The following is a 16,746-nucleotide window of genomic DNA, read 5'->3' as shown; positions in this document are numbered from 1 at the left end:
GACATTCTGAATCCTAAATGAGCATTAATTTGACTAAACAACTTATTCCTATGAAGATACATTCAAAGTAAAAAAACGGGCTCAACTCGGACTGAAAGTGCATTTAAAGCAATAAAAACTGAAAATGAGTGTCACGCCTAAACCAAAGGACTTATGCACACATTTCAACATGTATTTAGTTCAGGTTGACCTCCTGAAGCCTAAATGAGCATTAATTTGACTACACAACTCATTCCTATGAAGGAACATTCAAAGTAAAAAAACGGGCTCAACTCGGACTGAAAGTGCATTTAAAGCAATAAAAACTGAAAATGAGTGTCACGCCTAAACCAAAGGACTTATGCACACATTTCAACATGTATTTAGTTCAGGTTGACGTCCTGAAGCCTAAATGAGCATTAATTTGACTACACAACTTATTCCTATGAAGATACATTCAAAGTAAAAAAACGTGCTCAACTAGGCCTGAAAGTGCATTTAAAGCAATAAAAACTGATAATTAGTGTCACGCCTAAACCAAAGGACTTATGCACACATTTCAACATGTATTTAGTTCAGGTTGACCTCCTGAAGCTTAAATCACCATTAATTTGACTACACAACTTATTCCTATGAAGATACATTCAAAGTAAAAAAACGGGCTCAACTCGGACTGAAAGTGCATTTAAAGCAATAAAAACTGAAAATGAGTGTCACGCCTAAACCAAAGGACTTATGCACACATTTCAACATGTATTTAGTTCAGGTTGACCTCCTGAAGCCTAAATGAGCATTAATTTGACTACACAACTCATTCCTATGAAGGAACATTCAAAGTAAAAAAACGGGCTCAACTCGGACTGAAAGTGTATTTAAAGCAATAAAAACTGAAAATGAGTGTCACGCCTAAACCAAAGGACTTATGCACACATTTCAACATGTATTTAGTTCAGGTTGACCCCCTGAAGCCTAAATGAGCATTAATTTGATCACACAACTCATTCCTATGAAGATACATTCAAACTCAGAAACGTGCTCTACTCGGCCTGAAAATGCATTTAAAGCAATAAAAACTGAAAATGAGTGTCACGCCTAAACCAAAGGACTTATGCACACATTTCAACATGTATTTAGTTCAGGTTGACATTCTGAAGCCTAAATGAGCATTAATTTGACTACACAACTTATTCCTATGAAGATACATTCAAAGTAAAAAAACGTGTTCTACTCGGCCTGAAAATGCATTTAAAGCAATAAAAACTCAAAATGAGTGTCACGCCTAAACCAAAGGCCTTATGCACACATTTCAACATGTATTTAGTTCAGGTTGACCTCCTGAAGCCTAAATGAGCATTAATTTGACTACACACCTCATTCCTATGAAGATACATTCAAAGTAAAAAAACGTGCTCTACTCGGCCTGAAAATGCATTTAAAGCAAGAAAAAATCAAAATGAGTGTCACACCTAAACCTACATTTAAAGTAAAAAAACGTGCTCTACTTGGCCTGAAAATGCATTTAAAGCAATAAAAACTCAAATTGAGTGTCACGCCTAAACCAAAGGACTTATACACACATTTCAACATCTATTTAGTTCAGGTTGACATTCTGAAGCCTAAATGAGCATTATTTTGTCTATACAACTCATTCCTATGAAGGTACATTCAAAGTCACAAAACGTGCTCAACTCGGCCTGAAAGTGCATTTAAAGCAATAAAATCTCAAAATGAGTTTCACGCCTAAATCAAAGGACTTATGCACACATTTCAACATGTATTTAGTTTAGGTTGACCTCCTGAAGCATAAATGAGCATTAATTTGATCACACAACTCATTCCCATGAAGATACATTCAAAGTCAGTAAGTGCCCTGCTCTGTCTGAAAATGCATTTGAATCAATAAAAACTAAAATTGAGTGTCATGCCTAAACCAAAGGACGTCTGCACACATTTCAACTTCTAAAGTGTTGTTTCCGATGCGTGCTAGTGTATGTGTGCGTGCGTGTGTGAGAGTGTGTAGGTGTGTGCGTGTGTTTGTGTGTGTTTGTGTGGGTGCGTGCGTGTGTGTGTGTGCGTGTGTGTGTTGTGCGCACCCCCCCCCCCCCAAAAAAAGTACTGTATTCGGATAAAAATGACGAATTACTCAGAGGTTTTAACTTTTGCTTGCACTTGATTTGTTCTGACACCGACGACGTCCACCAATGACAGCCCGAGTGGATCTAGCACACGTGGTGTGAGAGCAGGGGGAGGTGAAAAGATGCAAAGCCTAGGTGATTGGCTGTGCATCTTTCAGTCTACCACGTGGGTTAGTCTTTGATCTTCAATCAGTGTCCAAATGTTGTTTACATGCGTAGCGTGTGCGGATGTGTGTGCCTCTCATGAGTTTGTGTGTGTGTTTGCGCGCGCGTGATCGTGTGCCCATACATGTGTGAGTGTTTCTTTGATCTAAATCATCGTTGGCGTGTTGTTTACGATACGTGCTCGTCTGTGCGTACGTTTGTGTGAGTGTGTGTGCGTGCGTTTGTGTGTGTGCTTGCTGCGTGCTGGCGCGCTCGGAAGCGTGTGTGTCACAGAGAAAGAGAGGGAGCGGGATCGCTGGCCTGTATGTACTCTATGTGAAACACACAGGACATTTGTAATTTCGTCCGTTTCACATTTTTTGGCTTTTTTAAAAATAAAACTTATTTTCATCAATGGTTCATAATGAGTGTCACGCCTAGACCAAATGACTTATGCACACATTTCAACATTTATTTAGTTCAGGTTGACCTCCTGAAGCCTAAATGAGCGTTAATTTGACCACACAACTCATTCCTATGAAGGAACATTCAAAGTAAAAAAACGGGCTCAACTCGGACTGAAAGTGCATTTAAAGCAATAAAAACTGAAAATGAGTGTCACGCCTAAACCAAAGGACTTATGCACACATTTCAACATGTATTTAGTTCAGGTTGACATTCTGAAGCCTAAATGAGCATTAATTTGATCACACAACTCATTCCTATGAAGGAACATTCAAAGTAAAAAAACGGGCTCAACTCGGACTGAAAGTGCATTTAAAGCAATAAAAACTGAAAATGAGTGTCACGCCTAAACCAAAGGACTTATGCACACATTTCAACATGTACTTAGTTCAGGTTGACCTCCTGAAGCCTAAATCACCATTAATTTGACTACACAACTTATTCCTATGAAGGTACATTCAAAGTCACAAAACGTGCTCAACTAGGCCTGAAAGTGCATTTAAAGCAATAAAAACTCAAAATGAGTGTCACGCCTAAACCAAAGGACTTATGCACACATTTCAACGTGTATTTAGTTCAGGTTGACCTCCTGAAGCCTAAATCAACATTAATTTGACTACACAACTTATTCCTATGAAGATACATTCAAAGTAAAAAAACGGGCTCAACTCGGACTGGAAGTGCATTTAAAGCAATAAAAACTGAAAATGAGTGTCACGCCTAAACCAAAGGACTTATGCACACATTTCAACATGTATTTAGTTCAGGTTGACCTCCTGAAGCCTAAATGAGCATTAATTTGACTACACAAATCATTCCTATGAAGGAACATTCAAAGTAAAAAAACGGGCTTAACTCGGACTGAAAGTGCATTTAAAGCAATAAAAACTGAAAATGAGTGTCACGCCTAAACCAAAGGACTTATGCACACATTTCAACATGTATTTAGTTCAGGTTGACCTCCTGAAGCCTAAATGAGCATTAATTTGACTACACAACTCATTCCTATGAAGGAACATTCAAAGTCACAAAACGTGCTCAACTGGGACTGAAAGTGCATTTAAAGCAATAAAAACTGAAAATGAGTGTCACGCCTAAACCAAAGGACTTATGCACACATTTCAACATGTATTTAGTTCAGGTTGACCTCCTGAAGCCTAAATGAGCATTAATTTGACTACACAACTTATTCCTATGAAGATACATTCAAAGTAAAAAAACGGGCTCAACTCGGACTGGAAGTGCATTTAAAGCAATAAAAACTGAAAATGAGTGTCACGCCTAAACCAAAGGACTTATACACACATTTCAACATGTATTTAGTTCAGGTTGACCTCCTGAAGCCTAAATGAGCATAAATTTGACTACACAACTCATTCCTATGAAGGAACATTCAAAGTAAAAAAACGGGCTCAACTCGGACTGAAAGTGCATTTAAAGCAATAAAAACTGAAAATGAGTGTCACGCCTAAACCAAAGGACTTATGCACACATTTCAACATGTATTTAGTTCAGGTTGACCTCCTGAAGCCTAAATGAGCATTAATTTGACTACACAAATCATTCCTATGAAGAACATTCAAAGTAAAAAAACGGGCTTAACTCGGACTGAAAGTGCATTTAAAGCAATAAAAACTGAAAATGAGTGTCACGCCTAAACCAAAGGACTTATGCACACATTTCAACTTGTATTTAGTTCAGGTTGACCTCCTGAAGCCTAAATGAGCATTAATTTGACTACACAACTCATTCCTATGAAGGAACATTCAAAGTAAAAAAACGGGCTCAACTGGGACTGAAAGTGCATTTAAAGCAATAAAAACTGAAAATGAGTGTCACGCCTAAACCAAAGGACTTATGCACACATTTCAACATGTATTTAGTTCAGGTTGACCTCCTGAAGCCTAAATGAGCATTAATTTGACTACACAACTTATTCCTATGAAGATACATTCAAAGTAAAAAAACGGGCTCAACTCGGACTGAAAGTGCATTTAAAGCAATAAAAACTGAAAATGAGTGTCACGCCTAAACCAAAGGACTTATACACACATTTCAACATGTATTTAGTTCAGGTTGACCTCCTGAAGCCTAAATGAGCATTAATTTGACTACACAACTCATTCCTATGAAGGTACATTCAAAGTCACAAAACGTGCTCAACTAGGCCTGAAAGTGCATTTAAAGCAATAAAAACTGATAATTAGTGTCACGCCTAAACCAAAGGACTTATGCACACATTTCAACATGTATTTAGTTCAGGTTGACCTCCTGAAGCTTAAATCACCATTAATTTGACTACACAACTTATTCCTATGAAGATACATTCAAAGTAAAAAAACGGGCTCAACTCGGACTGAAAGTGCATTTAAAGCAATAAAAACTGAAAATGAGTGTCACGCCTAAACCAAAGGACTTATGCACACATTTCAACATGTATTTAGTTCAGGTTGACGTCCTGAAGCCTAAATGAGCATTAATTTGACTACACAACTTATTCCTATGAAGATACATTCAAAGTAAAAAAACGTGCTCAACTAGGCCTGAAAGTGCATTTAAAGCAATAAAAACTGAAAATGAGTGTCACGCCTAAACCAAAGGACTTATGCACACATTTCAACATGTATTTAGTTCAGGTTGACCTCCTGAAGCCTAAATGAGCATTAATTTGACTACACAAATCATTCCTATGAAGGAACATTCAAAGTAAAAAAACGGGCTCAACTCGGACTGAAAGTGCATTTAAAGCAATAAAAACTGAAAATGAGTGTCACGCCTAAACCAAAGGACTTATGCACACATTTCAACATGTATTTAGTTCAGGTTGACCTCCTGAAGCCTAAATCACCATTAATTTGACTAGACAACTTATTCCTATGAAGATACATTCAATGTAAAAAAACGGGCTCAACTCAGACTGAAAGTGCATTTAAAGCAATAAAAACTGAAAATGAGTGTCACGCCTAAACCAAAGGACTTATGCACACATTTCAACATGTATTTAGTTCAGGTTGACCTCCTGAAGCCTAAATGAGCATTAATTTGACTACACAAATCATTCCTATGAAGGAACATTCAAAGTAAAAAAACGGGCTCAACTCGGACTGAAAGTGCATTTAAAGCAATAAAAACTGAAAATGAGTGTCACGCCTAAACCAAAGGACTTATGCACACATTTCAACATGTATTTAGTTAAGGTTGACGTCCTGAAGCCTAAATGAGCATTAATTTGACTACACAACTTATTCCTATGAAGATACATTCAAAGTAAAAAAACGTGCTCTACTCGGCCTGAAAATGCATTTAAAGCAAGAAAAAATCAAAATGAGTGTCACACCTAAACCAAAGGACTTATACACACATTTCAACATCTATTTAGTTCAGGTTGACATTCTGAAGCCTAAATGAGCATTATTTTGTCTATACAACTCATTCCTATGAAGGTACATTCAAAGTCACAAAACGTGCTCAACTCGGCCTGAAAGTGCATTTAAAGCAATAAAATCTCAAAATGAGTTTCACGCCTAAACCAAAGGACTAATGCACACATTTCAACATGTATTTAGTTCAGGTTGACCTCCTGAAGCCTAAATCACCATTAATTTGATCACACAACTCATTCCTATGAAGATACATTCAAACTCAGAAACGTGCTCTACTCGGCCCCTGAAAATGCATTTAAAGCAATAAAAACTCAACTTGGGTGTCACGCCTAAACCAAAGGACTTATACACACATTTTAACATGTATTTAGTTCAGGTTGACCTCCTGAAGCCTAAATGAGCATTATTTCGTCTATACAACTCATTCCTATGAAGGTACTTTCAAAGACACAAAACGTGCTCAACTCGGCCTGAAAGTGCATTTAAAGCAATAAAAACTCAAAATGAGTGTCACGCCTAAACCAAAAGACTAATGCACACATTTCAACGTGTATTTAGTTCAGGTCGACTTCCTGAAGCCTAAATGAGCATTAATTTGACTACACAACTCATTCCTATGAAGATACATTCAAAGTACAAAAACGTGCTCTACTCGGCCTGAAAATGCATTTAAAGCAAGAAAAAATCAAAATGAGTGTCACACCTAAACCTACATTTAAAGTAAAAAAACGTGCTCTACTCGGCCTGAAAATGCATTTAAAGCAATAAAAACTCAAATTGAGTGTCACACCTAAACCAAAGGACTTATGCACACATTTCAACATGTATTTAGTTCAGGTTGACCTCCAGAAGCCTAAATGAGCATTTATTTGACTACACAACTCATTCCTATGAAGGTACATTCAAAGTCACAAAACGTGCTCAACTAGGCCTGAAAGTGCATTTAAAGCAATAAAATCTCAAAATGAGTTTCACGCCTAAATCAAAGGACTTATGCACACATTTCAACATGTATTTAGTTTAGGTTGACCTCCTGAAGCATAAATGAGCATTAATTTGATCACACAACTCATTCCCATGAAGATACATTCAAAGTCAGTAAGTGCCCTGCTCTGTCTGAAAATGCATTTGAATCAATAAAAACTAAAATTGAGTGTCATGCCTAAACCAAAGGACGTCTGCACACATTTCAACTTCTAAAGTGTTGTTTCCGATGCGTGCTAGTGTATGTGTGCGTGCGTGTGTGAGAGTGTGTAGGTGTGTGCGTGTGGTTGTGTGGGTGCGTGCGTGTGTGTGTGTGTGCGTGTGTGTTGTGCGCACCCCCCCCCCAAAAAAAAGTACTGTATTCGGATAAAAATGACGAATTACTCAGAGGTTTTAACTTTTGCTTGCACTTGATTTGTTCTGACACCGACGACGTCCACCAATGACAGCCCGAGTGGATCTAGCACACGTGGTGTGAGAGCAGGGGGAGGTGAAAAGATGCAAAGCCTAGGTGATTGGCTGTGCATCTTTCAGTCTACCACGTGGGTTAGTCTTTGATCTTCAATCAGTGTCCAAATGTTGTTTACATGCGTAGCGTGTGCGGATGTGTGTGCCTCTCATGAGTTTGTGTGTGTGTTTGCGCGCGCGTGATCGTGTGCCCATACATGTGTGAGTGTTTCTTTGATCTAAATCATCGTTGGCGTGTTGTTTACGATACGTGCTCGTCTGTGCGTACGTTTGTGTGAGTGTGTGTGCGTGCGTTTGTGTGTGTGCTTGCTGCGTGCTGGCGCGCTCGGAAGCGTGTGTGTCACAGAGAAAGAGAGGGAGCGGGATCGCTGGCCTGTATGTACTCTATGTGAAACACACAGGACATTTGTAATTTCGTCCGTTTCACATTTTTTGGCTTTTTTAAAAATAAAACTTATTTTCATCAATGGTTCATAATGAGTGTCACGCCTAGACCAAATGACTTATGCACACATTTCAACATGTATTTAGTTCAGGTTGACATTCTGAAGCCTAAATGAGCATTAATTTGATCACACAACTCATTCCTATGAAGGAACATTCAAAGTAAAAAAACGGGCTCAACTCGGACTGAAAGTGCATTTAAAGCAATGAAAACTGAAAATGAGTGTCACGCCTAAACCAAAGGACTTATGCACACATTTCAACATGTACTTAGTTCAGGTTGACCTCCTGAAGCCTAAATCACCATTAATTTGACTACACAACTTATTCCTATGAAGGTACATTCAAAGTCACAAAACGTGCTCAACTAGGCCTGAAAGTGCATTTAAAGCAATAAAAACTCAAAATGAGTGTCACGCCTAAACCAAAGGACTTATGCACACATTTCAACATGTATTTAGTTCAGGTTGACCTCCTGAAGCCTAAATCAACATTAATTTGACTACACAACTTATTCCTATGAAGATACATTCAAAGTAAAAAAACGGGCTCAACTCGGACTGGAAGTGCATTTAAAGCAATAAAAACTGAAAATGAGTGTCACGCCTAAACCAAAGGACTTATGCACACATTTCAACATGTATTTAGTTCAGGTTGACCTCCTGAAGCCTAAATGAGCATTAATTTGACTACACAAATCATTCCTATGAAGGAACATTCAAAGTAAAAAAACGGGCTTAACTCGGACTGAAAGTGCATTTAAAGCAATAAAAACTGAAAATGAGTGTCACGCCTAAACCAAAGGACTTATGCACACATTTCAACATGTATTTAGTTCAGGTTGACCTCCTGAAGCCTAAATGAGCATTAATTTGACTACACAACTCATTCCTATGAAGGAACATTCAAAGTAAAAAAACGGGCTCAACTGGGACTGAAAGTGCATTTAAAGCAATAAAAACTGAAAATGAGTGTCACGCCTAAACCAAAGGACTTATGCACACATTTCAACATGTATTTAGTTCAGGTTGACCTCCTGAAGCCTAAATGAGCATTAATTTGACTACACAACTTATTCCTATGAAGATACATTCAAAGTAAAAAAACGGGCTCAACTCGGACTGAAAGTGCATTTAAAGCAATAAAAACTGAAAATGAGTGTCACGCCTAAACCAAAGGACTTATACACACATTTCAACATGTATTTAGTTCAGGTTGACCTCCTGAAGCCTAAATGAGCATTAATTTGACTACACAACTCATTCCTATGAAGGTACATTCAAAGTCACAAAACGTGCTCAACTAGGCCTGAAAGTGCATTTAAAGCAATAAAAACTGATAATTAGTGTCACGCCTAAACCAAAGGACATATGCACACATTTCAACATGTATTTAGTTCAGGTTGACCTCCTGAAGCTTAAATCACCATTAATTTGACTACACAACTTATTCCTATGAAGATACATTCAAAGTAAAAAAACGGGCTCAACTCGGACTGAAAGTGCATTTAAAGCAATAAAAACTGAAAATGAGTGTCACGCCTAAACCAAAGGACTTATGCACACATTTCAACATGTATTTAGTTCAGGTTGACGTCCTGAAGCCTAAATGAGCATTAATTTGACTACACAACTTATTCCTATGAAGATACATTCAAAGTAAAAAAACGTGCTCAACTAGGCCTGAAAGTGCATTTAAAGCAATAAAAACTGAAAATGAGTGTCACGCCTAAACCAAAGGACTTATGCACACATTTCAACATGTATTTAGTTCAGGTTGACCTCCTGAAGCCTAAATGAGCATTAATTTGACTACACAAATCATTCCTATGAAGGAACATTCAAAGTAAAAAAACGGGCTCAACTCGGACTGAAAGTGCATTTAAAGCAATAAAAACTGAAAATGAGTGTCACGCCTAAACCAAAGGACTTATGCACACATTTCAACATGTATTTAGTTCAGGTTGACCTCCTGAAGCCTAAATCACCATTAATTTGACTAGACAACTTATTCCTATGAAGATACATTCAAAGTAAAAAAACGGGCTCAACTCAGACTGAAAGTGCATTTAAAGCAATAAAAACTGAAAATGAGTGTCACGCCTAAACCAAAGGACTTATGCACACATTTCAACATGTATTTAGTTCAGGTTGACCTCCTGAAGCCTAAATGAGCATTAATTTGACTACACAAATCATTCCTATGAAGGAACATTCAAAGTAAAAAAACGGGCTCAACTCGGACTGAAAGTGCATTTAAAGCAATAAAAACTGAAAATGAGTGTCACGCCTAAACCAAAGGACTTATGCACACATTTCAACATGTATTTAGTTCAGGTTGACGTCCTGAAGCCTAAATGAGCATTAATTTGACTACACAACTTATTCCTATGAAGATACATTCAAAGTAAAAAAACGTGCTCTACTCGGCCTGAAAATGCATTTAAAGCAAGAAAAAATCAAAATGAGTGTCACACCTAAACCAAAGGACTTATACACACATTTCAACATCTATTTAGTTCAGGTTGACATTCTGAAGCCTAAATGAGCATTATTTTGTCTATACAACTCATTCCTATGAAGGTACATTCAAAGTCACAAAACGTGCTCAACTCGGCCTGAAAGTGCATTTAAAGCAATAAAATCTCAAAATGAGTTTCACGCCTAAACCAAAGGACTAATGCACACATTTCAACATGTATTTAGTTCAGGTTGACCTCCTGAAGCCTAAATCACCATTAATTTGATCACACAACTCATTCCTATGAAGATACATTCAAACTCAGAAACGTGCTCTACTCGGCCCCTGATAATGCATTTAAAGCAATAAAAACTCAACTTGGGTGTCACGCCTAAACCAAAGGACTTATACACACATTTCAACATGTATTTAGTTCAGGTTGACCTCCTGAAGCCTAAATGAGCATTATTTCGTCTATACAACTCATTCCTATGAAGGTACTTTCAAAGACACAAAACGTGCTCAACTCGGCCTGAAAGTGCATTTAAAGCAATAAAAACTCAAAATGAGTGTCACGCCTAAACCAAAAGACTAATGCACACATTTCAACGTGTATTTAGTTCAGGTCGACCTCCTGAAGCCTAAATGAGCATTAATTTGACTACACAACTCATTCCTATGAAGATACATTCAAAGTACAAAAACGTGCTCTACTCGGCCTGAAAATGCATTTAAAGCAAGAAAAAATCAAAATGAGTGTCACACCTAAACCTACATTTAAAGTAAAAAAACGTGCTCTACTCGGCCTGAAAATGCATTTAAAGCAATAAAAACTCAAATTGAGTGTCACACCTAAACCAAAGGACTTATGCACACATTTCAACATGTATTTAGTTCAGGTTGACCTCCAGAAGCCTAAATGAGCATTTATTTGACTACACAACTCATTCCTATGAAGGTACATTCAAAGTCACAAAACGTGCTCAACTAGGCCTGAAAGTGCATTTAAAGCAATAAAATCTCAAAATGAGTTTCACGCCTAAATCAAAGGACTTATGCACACATTTCAACATGTATTTAGTTTAGGTTGACCTCCTGAAGCATAAATGAGCATTAATTTGATCACACAACTCATTCCCATGAAGATACATTCAAAGTCAGTAAGTGCCCTGCTCTGTCTGAAAATGCATTTGAATCAATAAAAACTAAAATTGAGTGTCATGCCTAAACCAAAGGACGTCTGCACACATTTCAACTTCTAAAGTGTTGTTTCCGATGCGTGCTAGTGTATGTGTGCGTGCGTGTGTGAGAGTGTGTAGGTGTGTGCGTGTGTTTGTGTGTGTTTGTGTGGGTGCGTGCGTGTGTGTGCGTGTGTGTTGTGCGCACCCCCCCCCCCCCCAAAAAAAGTACTGTATTCGGATAAAAATGACGAATTACTCAGAGGTTTTAACTTTTGCTTGCACTTGATTTGTTCTGACACCGACGACGTCCACCAATGACAGCCCGAGTGGATCTAGCACACGTGGTGTGAGAGCAGGGGGAGGTGAAAAGATGCAAAGCCTAGGTGATTGGCTGTGCATCTTTCAGTCTACCACGTGGGTTAGTCTTTGATCTTCAATCAGTGTCCAAATGTTGTTTACATGCGTAGCGTGTGCGGATGTGTGTGCCTCTCATGAGTTTGTGTGTGTGTTTGCGCGCGCGTGATCGTGTGCCCATACATGTGTGAGTGTTTCTTTGATCTAAATCATCGTTGGCGTGTTGTTTACGATACGTGCTCGTCTGTGCGTACGTTTGTGTGAGTGTGTGTGCGTGCGTTTGTGTGTGTGCTTGCTGCGTGCTGGCGCGCTCGGAAGCGTGTGTGTCACAGAGAAAGAGAGGGAGCGGGATCGCTGGCCTGTATGTACTCTATGTGAAACACACAGGACATTTGTAATTTCGTCCGTTTCACATTTTTTGGCTTTTTTAAAAATAAAACTTATTTTCATCAATGGTTCATAATGAGTGTCACGCCTAGACCAAATGACTTATGCACACATTTCAACATTTATTTAGTTCAGGTTGACCTCCTGAAGCCTAAATGAGCGTTAATTTGACCACACAACTCATTCCTATGAAGGAACATTCAAAGTAAAAAAACGGGCTCAACTCGGACTGAAAGTGCATTTAAAGCAATAAAAACTGAAAATGAGTGTCACGCCTAAACCAAAGGACTTATGCACACATTTCAACATGTATTTAGTTCAGGTTGACATTCTGAAGCCTAAATGAGCATTAATTTGATCACACAACTCATTCCTATGAAGGAACATTCAAAGTAAAAAAACGGGCTCAACTCGGACTGAAAGTGCATTTAAAGCAATAAAAACTGAAAATGAGTATCACGCCTAAACCAAAGGACTTATGCACACATTTCAACATGTACTTAGTTCAGGTTGACCTCCTGAAGCCTAAATCACCATTAATTTGACTACACAACTTATTCCTATGAAGGTACATTCAAAGTCACAAAACGTGCTCAACTAGGCCTGAAAGTGCATTTAAAGCAATAAAAACTCAAAATGAGTGTCACGCCTAAACCAAAGGACTTATGCACACATTTCAACATGTATTTAGTTCAGGTTGACCTCCTGAAGCCTAAATCAACATTAATTTGACTACACAACTTATTCCTATGAAGATACATTCAAAGTAAAAAAACGGGCTCAACTCGGACTGGAAGTGCATTTAAAGCAATAAAAACTGAAAATGAGTGTCACGCCTAAACCAAAGGACTTATGCACACATTTCAACATGTATTTAGTTCAGGTTGACCTCCTGAAGCCTAAATGAGCATTAATTTGACTACACAAATCATTCCTATGAAGGAACATTCAAAGTAAAAAAACGGGCTTAACTCGGACTGAAAGTGCATTTAAAGCAATAAAAACTGAAAATGAGTGTCACGCCTAAACCAAAGGACTTATGCACACATTTCAACATGTATTTAGTTCAGGTTGACCTCCTGAAGCCTAAATGAGCATTAATTTGACTACACAACTCATTCCTATGAAGGAACATTCAAAGTAAAAAAACGGGCTCAACTGGGACTGAAAGTGCATTTAAAGCAATAAAAACTGAAAATGAGTGTCACGCCTAAACCAAAGGACTTATGCACACATTTCAACATGTATTTAGTTCAGGTTGACCTCCTGAAGCCTAAATGAGCATTAATTTGACTACACAACTTATTCCTATGAAGATACATTCAAAGTAAAAAAACGGGCTCAACTCGGACTGAAAGTGCATTTAAAGCAATAAAAACTGAAAATGAGTGTCACGCCTAAACCAAAGGACTTATACACACATTTCAACATGTATTTAGTTCAGGTTGACCTCCTGAAGCCTAAATGAGCATTAATTTGACTACACAACTCATTCCTATGAAGGTACATTCAAAGTCACAAAACGTGCTCAACTAGGCCTGAAAGTGCATTTAAAGCAATAAAAACTGATAATTAGTGTCACGCCTAAACCAAAGGACATATGCACACATTTCAACATGTATTTAGTTCAGGTTGACCTCCTGAAGCTTAAATCACCATTAATTTGACTACACAACTTATTCCTATGAAGATACATTCAAAGTAAAAAAACGGGCTCAACTCGGACTGAAAGTGCATTTAAAGCAATAAAAACTGAAAATGAGTGTCACGCCTAAACCAAAGGACTTATGCACACATTTCAACATGTATTTAGTTCAGGTTGACGTCCTGAAGCCTAAATGAGCATTAATTTGACTACACAACTTATTCCTATGAAGATACATTCAAAGTAAAAAAACGTGCTCAACTAGGCCTGAAAGTGCATTTAAAGCAATAAAAACTGAAAATGAGTGTCACGCCTAAACCAAAGGACTTATGCACACATTTCAACATGTATTTAGTTCAGGTTGACCTCCTGAAGCCTAAATGAGCATTAATTTGACTACACAAATCATTCCTATGAAGGAACATTCAAAGTAAAAAAACGGGCTCAACTCGGACTGAAAGTGCATTTAAAGCAATAAAAACTGAAAATGAGTGTCACGCCTAAACCAAAGGACTTATGCACACATTTCAACATGTATTTAGTTCAGGTTGACTTCCTGAAGCCTAAATCACCATTAATTTGACTAGACAACTTATTCCTATGAAGATACATTCAAAGTAAAAAAACGGGCTCAACTCAGACTGAAAGTGCATTTAAAGCAATAAAAACTGAAAATGAGTGTCACGCCTAAACCAAAGGACTTATGCACACATTTCAACATGTATTTAGTTCAGGTTGACCTCCTGAAGCCTAAATGAGCATTAATTTGACTACACAAATCATTCCTATGAAGGAACATTCAAAGTAAAAAAACGGGCTCAACTCGGACTGAAAGTGCATTTAAAGCAATAAAAACTGAAAATGAGTGTCACGCCTAAACCAAAGGACTTATGCACACATTTCAACATGTATTTAGTTCAGGTTGACGTCCTGAAGCCTAAATGAGCATTAATTTGACTACACAACTTATTCCTATGAAGATACATTCAAAGTAAAAAAACGTGCTCTACTCGGCCTGAAAATGCATTTAAAGCAAGAAAAAATCAAAATGAGTGTCACACCTAAACCAAAGGACTTATACACACATTTCAACATCTATTTAGTTCAGGTTGACATTCTGAAGCCTAAATGAGCATTATTTTGTCTATACAACTCATTCCTATGAAGGTACATTCAAAGTCACAAAACGTGCTCAACTCGGCCTGAAAGTGCATTTAAAGCAATAAAATCTCAAAATGAGTTTCACGCCTAAACCAAAGGACTAATGCACACATTTCAACATGTATTTAGTTCAGGTTGACCTCCTGAAGCCTAAATCACCATTAATTTGATCACACAACTCATTCCTATGAAGATACATTCAAACTCAGAAACGTGCTCTACTCGGCCCCTGAAAATGCATTTAAAGCAATAAAAACTCAACTTGGGTGTCACGCCTAAACCAAAGGACTTATACACACATTTCAACATGTATTTAGTTCAGGTTGACCTCCTGAAGCCTAAATGAGCATTATTTCGTCTATACAACTCATTCCTATGAAGGTACTTTCAAAGACACAAAACGTGCTCAACTCGGCCTGAAAGTGCATTTAAAGCAATAAAAACTCAAAATGAGTGTCACGCCTAAACCAAAAGACTAATGCACACATTTCAACGTGTATTTAGTTCAGGTCGACCTCCTGAAGCCTAAATGAGCATTAATTTGACTACACAACTCATTCCTATGAAGATACATTCAAAGTACAAAAACGTGCTCTACTCGGCCTGAAAATGCATTTAAAGCAAGAAAAAATCAAAATGAGTGTCACACCTAAACCTACATTTAAAGTAAAAAAACGTGCTCTACTCGGCCTGAAAATGCATTTAAAGCAATAAAAACTCAAATTGAGTGTCACACCTAAACCAAAGGACTTATACACACATTTCAACATGTATTTAGTTCAGGTTGACCTCCTGAAGCCTAAATGAGCATTAATTTGACTACACAACTCATTCCTATGAAGGTACATTCAAAGTCACAAAACGTGCTCAACTAGGCCTGAAAGTGCATTTAAAGCAATAAAAACTGATAATTAGTGTCACGCCTAAACCAAAGGACATATGCACACATTTCAACATGTATTTAGTTCAGGTTGACCTCCTGAAGCTTAAATCACCATTAATTTGACTACACAACTTATTCCTATGAAGATACATTCAAAGTAAAAAAACGGGCTCAACTCGGACTGAAAGTGCATTTAAAGCAATAAAAACTGAAAATGAGTGTCACGCCTAAACCAAAGGACTTATGCACACATTTCAACATGTATTTAGTTCAGGTTGACGTCCTGAAGCCTAAATGAGCATTAATTTGACTACACAACTTATTCCTATGAAGATACATTCAAAGTAAAAAAACGTGCTCAACTAGGCCTGAAAGTGCATTTAAAGCAATAAAAACTGAAAATGAGTGTCACGCCTAAACCAAAGGACTTATGCACACATTTCAACATGTATTTAGTTCAGGTTGACCTCCTGAAGCCTAAATGAGCATTAATTTGACTACACAAATCATTCCTATGAAGGAACATTCAAAGTAAAAAAACGGGCTCAACTCGGACTGAAAGTGCATTTAAAGCAATAAAAACTGAAAATGAGTGTCACGCCTAAACCAAAGGACTTATGCACACATTTCAACATGTATTTAGTTCAGGTTGACCTCCTGAAGCCTAAATCAC

The sequence above is a fragment of the Hippocampus zosterae genome, chromosome 1 (genome assembly GCF_025434085.1).
Source record: "Hippocampus zosterae strain Florida chromosome 1, ASM2543408v3, whole genome shotgun sequence".
NCBI lineage: Eukaryota > Metazoa > Chordata > Actinopteri > Syngnathiformes > Syngnathidae > Hippocampus > Hippocampus zosterae.
Note: the sequence above shows the minus strand (reverse complement) of the source record.